Genomic DNA, 15,331 nt, shown 5'->3' with positions numbered 1-15,331 from the left:
ATGCTGAATTCTCCTCTGTTCAAGCCCCTTCATGAATACACATGTACCCTTAGCTTAAAATTTCCCCAGTTTTGCTGTTGGGGAGGTACTGCTTTGGGAAAGATCCCCAGTATTCTCCTTACTTGTTGCAAGTAATAAATCCTTCCTTCTCTTTGTGTCTTTTGGCTCAACACCCACCAAGAGGCAAACCCAGTTTTTGGGTAACAATCTGGGAAGTGAATGGTAGGTAGTCATGTGGGGTAGGTGACTTAATTTTTTTTTTTCTGATTTTTGTCAGTGAATGAAAAGAGAAAGGACAGTAGCTAGAGCAGGAGGGTTCAAGCTTTTTCAACGACATTCAGGAACTATCCAAGATTTACTGAGTGCTTAATATGTGCCAAGCACCTTGATAAGTCCTACAGATCTAAGATGCAGTCTCTGTGCGGAATCTTAGGGTCTATCGGAGGACACAGGTAAGTAAGCAGGCAGTTGTGGTACAGTGTAACATTGAATTCTATCTTTACATGACAGTGGGTTAATAGAGGCTGCTGGGGGAATACAGTACATTGAACTAGGATAAGTAGGGTTGTGGAAAACTTTCTGGGCTTATGTCTGAATGGCGAGAGTGGGGGTGGAGAGCAGTCTCCAGGAAGAAGGTACTGCGTGTGCAAAGGCTCAGAGGAAGAGAGACCATGCTGCAGGAGGAACTGAAAGTAGTTCAGTCTGGCTGCAACTTAGAGTGGTGTGTGGTGCCGCGAATATAATAGGGAGCCATTGAAGTTTTAAAACAGGAATGATCTACTCAGATTTGAAGTATATAAAGATCTCCAGCTTCAGTAAAACTGAAGGAAGGGAGTCTAGTATTCTTTTTTTAGACTCGTGGTTTGATTATTAAACAGCGCGTATGAGTCAAGGTCCAGGCAAGAATCAGATATCATACTCAAAGTGTTTAAATGAGAAAATTTTAATGAAAGGATTCTTTACAGAACTGCAGAGTAAGGAACCCATAGTCTGGTGGGGAGTTGAAAGGAGGGGGGATAAACATCCTCACCTCTCTCACCTCCTGCTTTCTGATCTCCTGCTGGTACCTCGCATGATCGAAAACCAACCAAAGCAAGAGGGCAAAGGAACCTGGAAGATGCAGCTGGTAGAGGATAGCCTCCTGAGGCACAGAAGGGTGGAGAGTGATGGAGTTTAGGGGACAGAAGGCTACCAGCACACACCTGATTCAGCCAGGGTTCCCTGTAGAAACCTGAAACAAAGGGATATCAGTCAGGCAATTCAGTGCTTCTGAAACCTTTGGAAGTGCTGGTGGAGTAGAAGTCAACAGACTGTTGACTTCAAGTCACATCATTTGTGGCAAACATTATCAGATGCCACTAATATCTGGTCCTTCTTGGGCATATGGGAGTTTACATTTCCCAATCCCCTTGCAGTTCAGTAGGGCCATGTGACTAGCTCTAGCCAATAAAATGTGAGAAGTAATATGTCATTTCCAGCATGAGACAGTGACAAGCTTTTGAGCAGTTCTCTAGACTTTCTCTTCCCTGCTACAATTATCATGGAGGAAACCTTGTGTTAAGATGTGGTAGCCACAAGATTGAAGCAGCCCAGATCACTGAGTCAGCCCCTGGAGAACAACTGCCCACAGCAGCAATAAACTTTTGTCCCCCAGTTTTAATGAGATATAATCGACATGTAACATTGTATTAGTCCAGGATGTACAACATAATGATTTGATATAGGTATACATTGTGAAATGATTACCATAATAAGTTTAGTTAACATCAATCACCTCACATGGTTACAAATTCTGTGTTTTCGTGTTGAGAACTTTTAAGATCTACTTTCTTAGCAACTTTCAAATACACAATACAGTAAATCTATAGTCATCATACTGTACATTACATCCCCAGAACTTATTTCTCTTATAAGTGGAAGTTTGTACCTCTTGACCCCCCTTCACCCATTTTGCCTAGCCCTCCATCCCCTGCCTCTGTCATCTACCAATCTATTCTCTGTATCTGTGTCTTTTTTTTTTTTAGTTTTCACATATAAGTGAGATCATATGGTATATGTCTTTCTCTGTCTGACTTATTTCACTTAGCATAATGCCCTCAGTGTTCATCCATGTTGCTGCAAATAGCAAAATGCCCTTTTATATGGTCGAATTATATCTATATATAACATTTTCTTTATCCGTTCATCCATTGGTGGACACTTAGTTTCTTTCTATGAGTTGGCTATTATAAATAATGCCGCAATGAACACATGAGTGCAGATATCTCTTGAGGATGGTGATTTTCTTTCCTTCAAGTATATACCCAGAAGTGGGCTTGCTGGATCATATGGTAGATCTATTTTTAATTTTTTGAGGAAACTCCATACTGTTTTCTGAAGTGGCTGTATCAATTTACATTCCCACCAACTGTGTACAACGGTTCCCTTTTCTCTACATCCTCGCCAGCACTTGTTATTTCTTTTCTTATTGATAATAGCCATTCTAATAAGTGTGAGGTGATACTTCAGTGTGGGTTTGATTTGCATTTCCCTGATGATTAGTGATGATGAGCACCTTTTCATGTACCTGTCGGCCATGTGTATGTCTTTGGAAAAATGTCTATTTGATTCCTCTGCCCACTGTTTTTTTTGGCCGTGCCTCACATCTTGCGAGATCTTAGTTCCCCGACCAGGGATTGAACCCAGTCCCCAGCAGTGAAAGCACCGAGTCCTAACCACTGGACTGCCAGGGAATTCTCCCTCTGCCCATTTTAAAATTGGATTTTTGTTGTTGTTTGCTATTGAGTTGTATGAGTTCTTTATATATTTTGGATATTGACACCTTATCAGATATATGATTTGCAAATATTTTCTCCCATTCCATAGGTTGCCTTTACATTTTGTTGATGGTTTCCTTTGCTGTGCATGCAGTTAACTTTTGTCAGTGAGAAAGAAACTTTTGTTGTGTTAAGCCACTGAGGTTTGCTTGTTACTAAAGCATTAGGCTAGCCTATTCTGACTAATTTACAATGTAGCTGGGATGAGAAACTGACAATAGGACACTGCTGCTGCTGTTGCCACCACCATGGAGCCCATATGAAGGGTCTAGATGCCACAAACATGTCATCACACCTTGCTTGCAAGGTGCTCTGTACTTCAAAGAAAAGGAAATAAGATTGAAAAAGCTTTTGAGCACCCACTTGCCACAGCAGCCAGAAGATAGCCTGAATTTCACTTGCACCTATTTTTTTCATAAGTGCATCTATTTGGCTGACCTTATTTGCATCTAGAATTCAAGTGGCAAGGGAATCTGAGGAATATAATTTTTAGCTTTCCAACTTCTTCAAATAGAATAATGGAATGGAAATTGAGGCAGCAGATCTAAATATCTACCCCAATACCTATAATAAACTTCCTCAAAGGCAGGGATGGTTTGCTAATCATCTTTGTATCTCTTGTATCTAGCCCAATACCTGGCATTAGTGGGTATTCAATAAGTGTTTCTTGAAATGATATGAATTTATGGACCAATCCTAAGTGCTTTACTTCTCAGGTAAGACGATAAAGGTGCTAGTCATGTGCTAAGACTACTTGTATCAGAGATTTGACAGATCTTATAGTACCCTCTACTGTGAGAAGGAAGTATAAGTGGTCTCCAACTAAGAGGAGTGGGCAGAAGAAAAAGTAACCGTACCGAACAGCTAGAGAATAGTTATGTAAGTTAAAGTTAGGTTCAGCTCCAAATAAAAGAAAACTCAAAACAACAGTGGCTTAAATATGACAGAAGCTCATTTCTTTCTTAATTGAGTAAAGACAGGAAGTACAGAGTCCAGAGCTGGTAGGAGAGCTCCATGATCATCAGGAACCCAAGCTCTGTTGCTCCATCATCCTTAACATGTGGTTTTTACCCTGTGGTCTAAGACGGCTGCTCTAGCTCCAGCCATTTCTCAATTCCAACCAGCAAGAAGATGCAAGGCAAGCTCAGAAGGAAGAAAGGTATGCTTCCTCCCTTTAAGAACACTTCCTGGAATATGCACGCCCTACTTTTACTTGCATTCCATTGGCCAATGGAATGTGATCAGAAGTGATGGCACCAATTCCAGGCCTGGCCCATAAAACCTCCCACAGGTGGTCCTCCCTCTCTTCTGGCATCTACTGTTTGGAATTTGATGTCAAGGGAAACTTTTTTTTTTTTTTTTTTGCGGCACGCGGACCTCTCACCGACGTGGCCTCTCCCCGTTGCGGGGCACAGGCTCCGGACGCGCAGGCTCAGCGGCCATGGCTCACGGGCCCAGCCGCTCTGCGGCATGTGGGATCTTCCCAGACCGGGGCATGAACCCGTGTCCCCTGCATCGGCAGGCGGACTCTCAACCACTGCACCACCAGAGACGCCCCAAGGGAAACTTTTGAAGTTACATGTTGAAGATGACAGAGCCTGTATAAGCCTGGGTCCCTAGGTGACTGTATGGCAAAGGGTTATTCTCTCACTCCTCCACCCCTAACCAGGAACACTAGTATTGAACTGTTATGTGACCAAGAAACAAACTTTCACTGTGACTTTTTGAGGTATGTTTGTCACAACAGCTAGCTTTACCTTAATTCAGAAATTGTTACAGAGGTAGAGTGCTATTGTAGAAATCTAAAACTGGTCAGACAGGCAGTGGGCAACAAGGAAACTTATTAGGAGCCGGAAAATGGAAACCCATGGCAGACATTTGGTGAAAGAGTTGCCTGTGATAATTCAGAAGGCAAACAAGGTGCCTACAAAGCTCATAGCTCTAGAAGAGGTTGGAAGTTATGTCTACTGGCTGCATTTAGCAAGATATTAGAAAATGAGATGAGCTCATGCAATAATGAGTAGGTTTGCAAGCATAAATGAAGAGGAATATAGAGAGTACAGCAATTTGGAGACTCAAGGGATGGAAAAACCTACTGCTCTGTACTTCAAAGAATAGGAAATAAGATTGAAAAAGCTTTTGGGCAAAAAGGGCCCATTAAAACTCAGCCATGCAGCAAAGATTAGATTCAGGGTGTGGCCTTCACATTTAAGTCTGATGGACTTTTAAGTTGAGAGGAAGAGAAGCATGGGGTGAAAAAGCAAAGAAATAAATTAGGATCAAGAATTATCTCTAGGAAAATCTTTAGTGGCATTATGGAACTGACTGGATGCAGATAGATCAGAAGTCTTTCAATTTTTGAGGGACTGTATTGCTAAAGAAATCAGGAGCCTGTATTAAAAGCTGTACTTTCCTCAAGGAAGTCATGATTCCCAACACCCACTTCACATGTGGGCTTAGAGGAAAAATTCCCAGAGGGAGAGTCAGTGACCACAGAGGACAATGTACAAGGGGAAGGGGGCTCCTTGCAGAAAAGAGTAATATGGTCTAGCCTAGGAGCTTCTGCCACTGCCAGTTCAGGGCCATCACAAAGCCTCCAGGCAGAATTTCATCTTTGCAGTGGGCCAGTGTCTCCCTTTCTCCCCTGTCCCACCTGGAAGTATCTACTGCAATACATTTGTTCCATCATTATATACTGGGTGTGACTGGGGAAGATATCTTATTAGTCCACAGGTCACAATGAGTTTCTCATCCTTGACACTATCGACGTGTTGGACCAGACAATTCTTTGGGGTGGGGGTGGGTCTGTCCTGTGCATTGTACAACGTTTAGCAGCATCCGTGGCCTCTACCCACTAGATGCCAGTAGCATCTTCCTCCTTCCCAGCTGTGACAATCAAAAATTTCTCTAGAACTTGCCTACTGTTTCCTGGGGGACAAAAATCACCTGTGGTTGAGAATCACTAGGTCACAAGATGATGTGGAATTATATCCAGACCTGATGGAGAAGCCCATGTGGTTACCTGGAGATCCTGTACTTTGAACTTGATGAAGTAACTGAGTGAGATTTTAGATTCTCTCTCTTGGGGATTATCTATTTGGGGAAAAAGGGTGAAATGGATATCTTATGACCAAATGGTGGGACTATGGCATAGAGTGCTAGGTCACCACCAAACCCAAAGCTGTTTTCTCTTCTTCCTGAGTACACAGATAATATTTTCCAGTCTCCTTTGCAGTTAGGTGCTGCTGCAAGCCTGAGTTCCAGCCAATGAAATGCATGCATCTTCCAGGCCTAGTCCATATAAAACTCCCACGTGTGATTCTTTCACTCTTCCCCCATCTGATGGCTGAATGTTGATGTTAAGATCTCCTTGGAAGCCAAGTGCTGAAGGTGAGAAAGGCTCTATCAGCCTGGGTGTTTGTATTAGCAGCTTATAGCAGAGTCCCTCACTCACTCTCCCAAACCCACTGACCAAGGTATTGGTCTGTGAAGTGAGTGAGAAATTAGCATTTAATTTTTTGTGTGATTTTAAAAATTATTTTAAAAAATTGTGGTAAAATACGTATAACATACCATTTACCATCTTAACCATTTTTAAGTGTACAGTTCAGTGATATGAAGTATATTCACACTGTTGTACAACCATCACCACCATTCACCTACAGAAATTTTCTGTCATCACAAACTGAAACTCTTTGCCCATTAAATAATATCTCCCTATGTTCCTGTTCCCCAGCCTCTGGCCACCACCATTCTACTTTCTGTATCTATGAATTTGACTATTCTAGGTACCTCACAGGAATGGAATCATACAGTATTTGTCCTTTGGTGAGTGGCTTATTTCACTGCACTTAGTTTTTAAAACTACTTAAATTTGGGGTGTGTTTGTTGTACCAGCTAGTATTGTATACTCTATGCCTGGAACAAAGTATATCCTCAAATAAATATTTGCTGAATGAATGAATATTCAACTATTGTCGTTAATTTGAGACATTTGTTTAGAATATTATGATACATTTAATTTGTAAATTGTACTGTTTTAGAGTTATATAAAAGTTATAAGATCTAATTTGATGTTTAAAATACATTTATGAAATCTTTTTTTTTTTTCTTTTTGCGGTACACGGGCCTCTCACTGTTGTGGTCTCTCCCGTTGCGGAGCACAGGCTCCAGACGCGCAGGCTCAGCGGCCATGGCTCACGGGCCCAGCCGCTCCACGGCATGTGGGATCTTCCCGGACCGGGGCACGAACCCGTGTCCCTTGCATCGGCAGGCGGACTCTCAACCACTGCACCACCAGGGAAACCCCATTTATGATATCTTATAATAATTTAAATTAACATTGGGAGTTCATGGCTTTTTTTCCTATATGTTATTCATTTTTGGGAAGCACTCCTATACTGGGTTGTTTGCAAAAGCATACATTCTAAGAATGGTAAATCAAATACTTGCCTTAATTTTCCATTGTCTAAAACCGAAGTATACTAGCTTTATTGAGGAATGATTATAGGAGAATGACACAGGAGTTTGAATAATAACATTCCCAGCCAAGCAAAATCTTTTTAATTTCACATCAAAGGAAATATGGCAATAAAAACACATCTTCCTTTTTTGGTTCTGTAGTTAAATAAGAACGTTATTGATACCTAAGTACTGACATTTTGTTGTCTTGAATACTAGTCTGCCTGGATAAAAGGATAAAATCTTTCAGTGAAAGAAACAGATTACTTTCTGAGGTGCCTCCTTTAATTCTGAAACTTGATCTCTTCAGTACTTCTTTTTCCTTTTTTCAAATTTCTGTGGAAAGATAGCAAATTGCCTTTGTGATTCTTAAAAACAAACACTAGATTGTACACTTTTCTATCAGAAACCACAATGTTTATTCAACAACTTCTTTCCAGTCGGGACATAACTAGAGTAGATTAAGAAGTGTTCTTTCACTGGGCGAGTGTGATAGCCTAAGTGCCCTAGACTGATAGCACTTGGGGGATCCTTAAATTTTGATTTGGTCCTTCCTTTCCATGTCTCCTTCATAGTCTAATATAAGGGTAGCCATGGGAATGATTACTTCCTTACCTCTTTATAATTATTCCTATTGGGCAGAACCAGATTTCTCTTTCCAGAGAACACTAAATACTAATTTCATAAACAAATAGATTATGGAAGTTGTAGAAAATGAGGCTCTTTCTCTAAGAGCATTTTAGAAATTACTGAAGCTCTCAAAAGCAGGTGAGAAAATCTTCTAAGAATTCAAACCAAATCAACCTTGAATCTCAAATCTGAACAAACCTTATTAATTTGTTGATTTAGATCCAAGTAATTTTTATAAATTAGTAAACCAAAGAGGAATGCTTTAAAAAAATGAAACCAAAAAGCAACCATTAAACCAGAACCTATTCTATGCATTTTCTAATTAAATTGGCACAATAGAATATTATGATATTTTGTGTAGCTAGGCACCTGGAAAGCATTTTTAAAACTAGTGTTATTTTCTCCTTTACGCCAGAGGTACAGAGAACTTCTTGTTTATAACACCTGCAAATTGATCAATTACAATGCAAAAGTTAAATAGCTTCTATGGCAATCATAAGATAAAGACCACGCTTCTCATAATATCACTAGCCCTAAGTTAGAATGAATCAGAGTTGCGACTTAACAACAATGAACACTGACTTAGGAGTTCCAGGTTTTAATCCCAGTTCTGCTTCTGATGGTTTAATTTTGAGCAGGTGACAACTTCCATTAGCTCATTTTGTTCTGCAAAATGAGGGAAACAGTCTAGACCAGCACAGTCCAATAGAACTTTCTGCAATGATGGAAATATTCTCTGTTCTGTTCAATATGGCAGTCACTAGCCACATGTGGTTACTGTGGCTAGTAACCACATATGGCTGGTATGATTAAGGAATTGAATTTTAAATTTTATTTAATTATAAGTAACTTAAATAGCTACATGTGGCTAATGGCTGCCATATTGGGTGTCAGAGGTCTAGACCAGCTCTCACTCACTCAGCAAGCATTTGAGCGCCTACAATCTGCCAAACATCAGGCTACCTGGGGAAGGTGGGTCATCACAATGTCTTTGCCTTCAAGGAGTTAACATGGAGAAAAGCTAAATAAATACTTGCTAATACTGTGCTTCAATAAACATATGCAAAAGCACTGTGTACAGATTGAGGAAAGAGAAATTAACAGAAGGCAAATCATCTCTAAGATCCTCTCCAGCTCTAAAATTATATTAATTAAATTCAACAAATATTTACTGAGCACCTATTTTCTGTCCAGCTCATTATTGGCTTGATTTCTGAGTACAGCACTATTACTCAGAGTTAGTTGCTGACAAATTCTATCAGCACTCATATTTTGTAGATTCATTCATTCAATATTTAGTGACTGTTTCTCTATGTACTAAGCTCTTTGCTGGGCATGTGTGAAAAAAATGAATTTGTTGATGTTTTAAAGGTGATCTCAAAAGTTTAGAGTAAAACAAAAACAGACTTTGACTCTATTTTTCAGGAAATAAATCACCAGGTGATGGGTTTGGTTATATTTGGATTGATGGTGTTTCAATTCAATTCAATTTTATATTTGTTGGCCTAAATATGAACTGATGATGTTTCAAATGTTATTTCAACTACCTAGAGCCAAATCAGCAGCACCAGCTAGTATTAATAATAAAGAAAGTAGAAATGAAAGGATTAGGCATGTTTGTCCGTTAAAAACTCCTCGTAAAATTTTGCATCAGTTAGAATAAATACTCTGAGGAGATATTTCTCAGAAAATATTATTTTATATTATTACCTAGATATAAATATTTATTCATTTCCAATGTTCTTTTTTTTAACTGGTGTCTAGCTATAATATCGTTCAGTATTTTTCTGTGCATTAGATCATGTCTTCTTTTACATGAAATTCGTATTTGCCTTAAATGCCTCTTGTTTATTGGATTTATTTATTTATTTATTCAAGTCTTATTTGTTTAGTTGACCAAAATGCAAATATTCAATTCAAGGATACAAGAGCAAGTAAGAGTTGGATCTTCTCAAGGAGTTGAGAGTAGGGAAAATAAAACAGAAGAAAGTTGAGAAAGAGGCGTTTACATAACTACCAGTGTACCTCAGAAGAAGCAGTTACTTCCAGAGAAGACATTAAGAGAAGGCTTTGTGAAGGATGTGGCATCAGGCTGGACCTTGAGCCTTGAAGGAAGCGTAGGATCTGCAAATGCAGAGGAGGAAGGAAAGGCATTTCCGCCTTGAGCCAACAGAGAGAGGCAGGAAAGCACGAAGTTAGGGAGGAGAAGAGTCTGAGTTGAAACAAAGGAAAAAATAGCTATGAAAAGGAGTAGAAAAAAACAGGTTGGAAACATAGACTGCAGCCAGAACCTGGTTTTAAATGCTAGGCTGGGTAGTCTAGACTTTATTTTGTAGATTTATTTTGTAGATTGTAGATTTATTTTGTATTTTGTAGACTTTATTTTGTAGACTTTATTTTGTAGACTTTATTATGTAGATTTGAGCAAGGGAATGAAAAATCAGAGTTGTTCATTAGGAACGTTAACCTGACAGGCGTGTTTAAGATAGATTGGGCTAGGGAGAGGCTAATGCAAGGGCCAGTTAGAAGGCTAGTTATTACAGCAGTGCAGACAATAGGTTATGAGGCTCTGAGTTAGGATATTAGCAGAGTCGTTAGAAAAGAGAAAACTCATGAGAGGTTATTGTAAAGCTAGAATCAATAGGCCCTGGCAACTCATTGCATATGGTGGTGGAATAAGGAAAGAAGTTAAAAAAAAAAAAAGACTCCAATATTATAAACCTCCATGACAGAGAGGATGGTGGTACTTCAAGCAATTTTAGGGAAGGAGGGATTAAGATTGATACAGAAAGTATGCTCTTGTAGGGAAGAAATATATTTATACTATATTCTTGAAATGTATATACTCAGTTCACTTTAACTGATGCCAGTGATGAAAATGTGAAGTGTGCTAGGGGACACCTTGAATTTTGCACTATGGTAATAATGAATGTCCAGGTTACTTATATTCAATGTTGTTTCCTTTATTACTTGAGTATATTTATGGTCTAAAACTGAGAAGTTGGAGAAGTGCCTCTTGCAACCTTAACCTGACCTTCTTGTTTAGCCCAGTGTCAGACATATAGATTTTTCACTGTGTTCAAAATCTTTAACCAAGGAGATTCTTAAAATAGCAAAAAGATCTTTTCTTTAACAACAAAAAAAGCATCCATCCATGGATGGACTGGATTTAAACTTTTAGCTTACATAGTCTTTGAACACTTAAACTCAGGGGCTTTCTAGTTTAAATCTGATACAGTTAATATATTTCAAATAAATAGCCCATAGACAATTACTGTCATTATCATGACTAATGCAATCCAATATAATTTCACAGTTGGAAAGTTTAATTTTTATAATCTTTCTAACAAGGGATATTTAGGTTTCAGTAGAATTGGTTAAGATTAAAAAACATTTTTTAAGGGTTTAACAATTGTTTTACCAGAGTACTTCCTAAATAAGTGGATAGGGAAGATCTGTTAGGAAAAGTGAGTCCATTTATAACACAAATTGTTCTAAGCAGAACCTTAGTCCATATCTGTGGTTTTTCACTTTCAAACTGAAAAGAATTACAGTAGTAATATGGGGTGGGCCCATTTAGTCTGATATTTTAATGCTACATTTAATTTTACTCGTGTAAAGTTATCCTTTAAATCCTAAGAGCTATCTTTATAAAAATGCTTTTTTTTTTTTTGAGGTAGAGTGGGGTCAAGACTTAAGGTATGTCGAGACAGCCAGTATCATTTCCCTTCTTTGGCACGCTTCAAAATACTAGGTAAGAAAAGATGGGAAGTTGCTCTGCGGGAACAAGAAGACCACTACATGTGCGGCAAGTCAGTTTGGCCAAAGGAGATTGTGTCAAAATCTCACCCTGATGGTTTTACTATGAAGCAAAACAAACAAAAACAAAACCACAAAAAACAAAACAAAAAAAAAAACCGAAACAATAATAATGTGGATGATAAAAAATAAAGGAAAAAAATCTTTTTCCAATAACACGTAAGAAAGGAAACTGAGGTAAATGCACAAGCAACAGATTTAAAAGCAAGTTTATCAAAGTTATCCAGTGACTTGCTTCAATTTTTGGTTTTATCTTTAGAGAAGACTTGATTTCTTAACACATATCTTAGCTAATCAAGCACTGCAGTTGTGGAAACTCTTTTTTTTCGGCCAAATATATTGGCCTTGCACTAGTTTGATAAGCCTGGGCTACAGTATAAGTGATGTTGCTGATTCCCAGATAGAAGTCGTCAGTAAAAGGGGGATATGGTGGTTATGCGATGTAGAAGGGGCAGGGGCAGGAGCAAAGGGCTCCCATCTGTCTTTGCTGATTAGGTGGGTGTTTGGTATTGAAAAATACAGATGTGCTTTAACTTTACACTGATGTGTTCTTGAAAAGTGGTATATAAACTGATTTTTTTGGTTTTTAATCAAATCTGAATGGCTATGTTATCTATTCAGAATTCCTTTACTCTTATTGCTGATTGATCTTTAATTGGCAGAAGTTTCTAAGCCTTTAATTCTAAATTTCTCTGCTACTTCTTACCTCACACATAGTCAAGTCCTACTCTGTTCATCCTAATACATGTTTATTGGTTATGATTTTAAAAATTCCTTTATAATGTGAAAAAGGTCTGTTTTCTTTACCTTATCAATTTAAGCCTTGCAAATCTGTATTTCTCTTATTTCATATGTTTGCTGATATCATTAGTTATTCCATAATAATAAAATCCCATTATAACAATATTATCAGCATTTATTGAGCACTTACTATGTACTAGCCATTGTTCTAGTCTAAGCACCTTCATTTATTCATTTATTTAAACCTCACCCTTCAGTGAGGTAGATATTATTCTTCTACTTTACAGATGAAGAAAGTGAGGAACAGGGAGATTAAGCAACTTTCTCAAGGTCACACAGTCAGTAAGTGGCAGAACCCCTTACCCCTGGGGTTTCCTATATGAGGTTCACAATGGTAATTGAGTCAAACTTGGAAGGCTTTCATACCTGGAAGTGGTCTTTTTCTGCCTCCATTCCATTGGCTAGAACTTGTCATGTGGCTGCCTCTAAACTGCAGGGAGGCTGGGAAATGCAGTCCAATCGTATGCCCTGGAGGAAAATGGAAATGCTTGGTAAATAGGTAAGCAGTCTGTGGCCATATGGCCACAAACTAGTAAACACACAATTATATAACTTGTGATAAATGCTGTAAAGTAAAATAGTATATATAAGAGAGAATAATGGATTGGGGGTGGGAAGCTATTTCAGGAAAGTCGTTTGTAATGAGGTAATAATTAAACTGAGACCTGAAAAATGAGAAGACAAAGAATGGTAGGAGAAAGAACATTCCAGGCATTTTTGAAGGCTGTGAGGTAGGAAAGGCTTAGAGAATCTAAGGACCTGCAAGCCCAGTGTGACTGAGCCCAGGGAAGAGTGACAGGAGACAAGGCTGGAGAGGCAAGCAGGGGCCACATCACGCAGCCCTCCATAGAACATGTTAAGGAGTTGGCATTTACTCCTAATAGCCATGGAAAGACATAATATTTTAGTATTTCTAACCAGATGTTAAAACAGGACTCTTTCTAACTTACTTTCAGCTGAGGGCCCCACTTATCCCCATATTCCAGAGTTCAGCGTTAGAATCAGATCATCAATGCCAGAATTACAAAGAAGGTCTAAAAACCAGTTCTGTGGATCCTTACTCCCCTGCCTATCTTAAAGCTATACAAGGGCTAAAACTGAAGGGGCTGAGGAGCTAGTTGAGATTTGGAAGATTCTCATGGAAAGAATCTTCAATGTGTCGTGCGTCTTGCCTGCACCCCGGGAGACTGGTGGGACAGGTGTTTTTACTTTGCCTCAGGCCTAGTAAGGAAGGCTTTAGGGAGACAACATGGAGAATTTGACTTGCATCCTCTGGATTCCATGGGACACAGAAATACTTGGAAAAGTTTGCTGGCATTAGAATAAGGAACTGTATTTGGAAAGTAACTTTAACCCTTTCCTTGGCATCTTAAAGGTATGAAACCCTTAGTAGGAATATATGCCTGGGGTCATTTAAAAAGAATCATGCCCAAGAAGCCTTCTGCCTAAACCAGTCAGCCTTAGCACAAAGAAGGGGGAGATGTGCCATCAGATTCAGAGGCTGAAGGTGAGGCTGGGGGTCGGGTGGGGGTAGAAGTGTCCAGCTAAGTTGGAGGTCTTGCCTGCTGCAAGGAAGCTGTGGTCAGAGGAGCCCCCAGGGGAATATCCAAGGTGCTCATAAAAACAACCCTGAGAACAAGAGTCAATTTGAAGTACCTGCCACAGCCAGAGTGTACCAATGCTAGGTTACATCTGTGCCTGTCGAACAAGAACTTTCCTTATCTCTCTTCCTTCTCTGACTCCTCCACCCGTGGCTGGCCCAAGGCCAGCTGAGAGAATGAAGAGGAAAAGGGCAAGAAGAGAGGAGCTGATCCCCACCACCAAGGCCTCCAGCCCAAGCAGTTTGAGTGGGCGGTGGGAGGAAGCATTAACTGTAATGAAATGCAGGTTTTGACAAACACACTGGACTGGGCATTTTTATTATTGAAATGGGACTACTTTGTGACTAAAAAGAAGAATTTTTATTAACTGAGAGCACCAAAAAAGTCAAGGGACTTCTCTTAGGTACTAGGAAAGAACCTGGCCTGCAGAGCTGGTTTGATCAGGTTTTTTGGGAAGAAAAGAATAAAGCTGTTTTCTGTTCTCACCTTATGAGAGTTTCTGGTTCTGGTGAGAGTTAAGTGTTTCAGACAATCACACTGGCTGCTGATTGGACATCCGATCAGAGGGTGACAGGTGTGAATGTGGAGTGTAAGAGGTGATTGCTGGCTTCTCCACATCGCAGATGTGTGACTTTGGGCAAGTCACTTAACTTCCCTGTGCATACTTCCTCATCCTAAAGTGGTGGTGTACTAGAATACCTTAGAGGGTTGTGAGAGGAATAAATGAGCTAATATATGTAAAGTGCTTAGAGGGGTACCTGACCCATAGTAAGTATTATGAAGTGTTTGTTACTATTTTCACTTCAAAAATTATTATTGTAGCAGCCCAATTGAGAGATAGTGATGAGCAGGAATATGTTTAATTAGAGAGCATGAGAAAGTTCAAGATGTATTTTAGAATTATAGTCTAGGACTTTGTAGGGGGTGATTGGATAGGGAGAATAAGGGAGAGGGAGAGGGCAAGAATTGCTCCCAGGGCTCTAGTTTGGACACCTGGATGGCATTGAGATCACTGAGACTGAGGACAGGAATTGCACATATGCTTAGTAGAGATTCCTGGTAACTGATGCTTTAAAAGTCTACGTTTTAACAGCATTGAAAGATTTGGTCATCACAGGCATTTTTTTTTTCTGAAATTTAAAGTACTTAAAAGCAGAGTCACCTTCTGATCTTTTGTCCCACTATTTGAGAAAATGGGGGGGG

The sequence above is a fragment of the Stenella coeruleoalba genome (assembly GCF_951394435.1).
Source record: "Stenella coeruleoalba genome assembly, chromosome: 1".
Taxonomy (NCBI): Eukaryota; Metazoa; Chordata; class Mammalia; order Artiodactyla; family Delphinidae; genus Stenella; species Stenella coeruleoalba.
The sequence above is the reverse complement of the archived record's forward strand: the minus strand, read 5'-3'. Positions refer to the sequence as shown.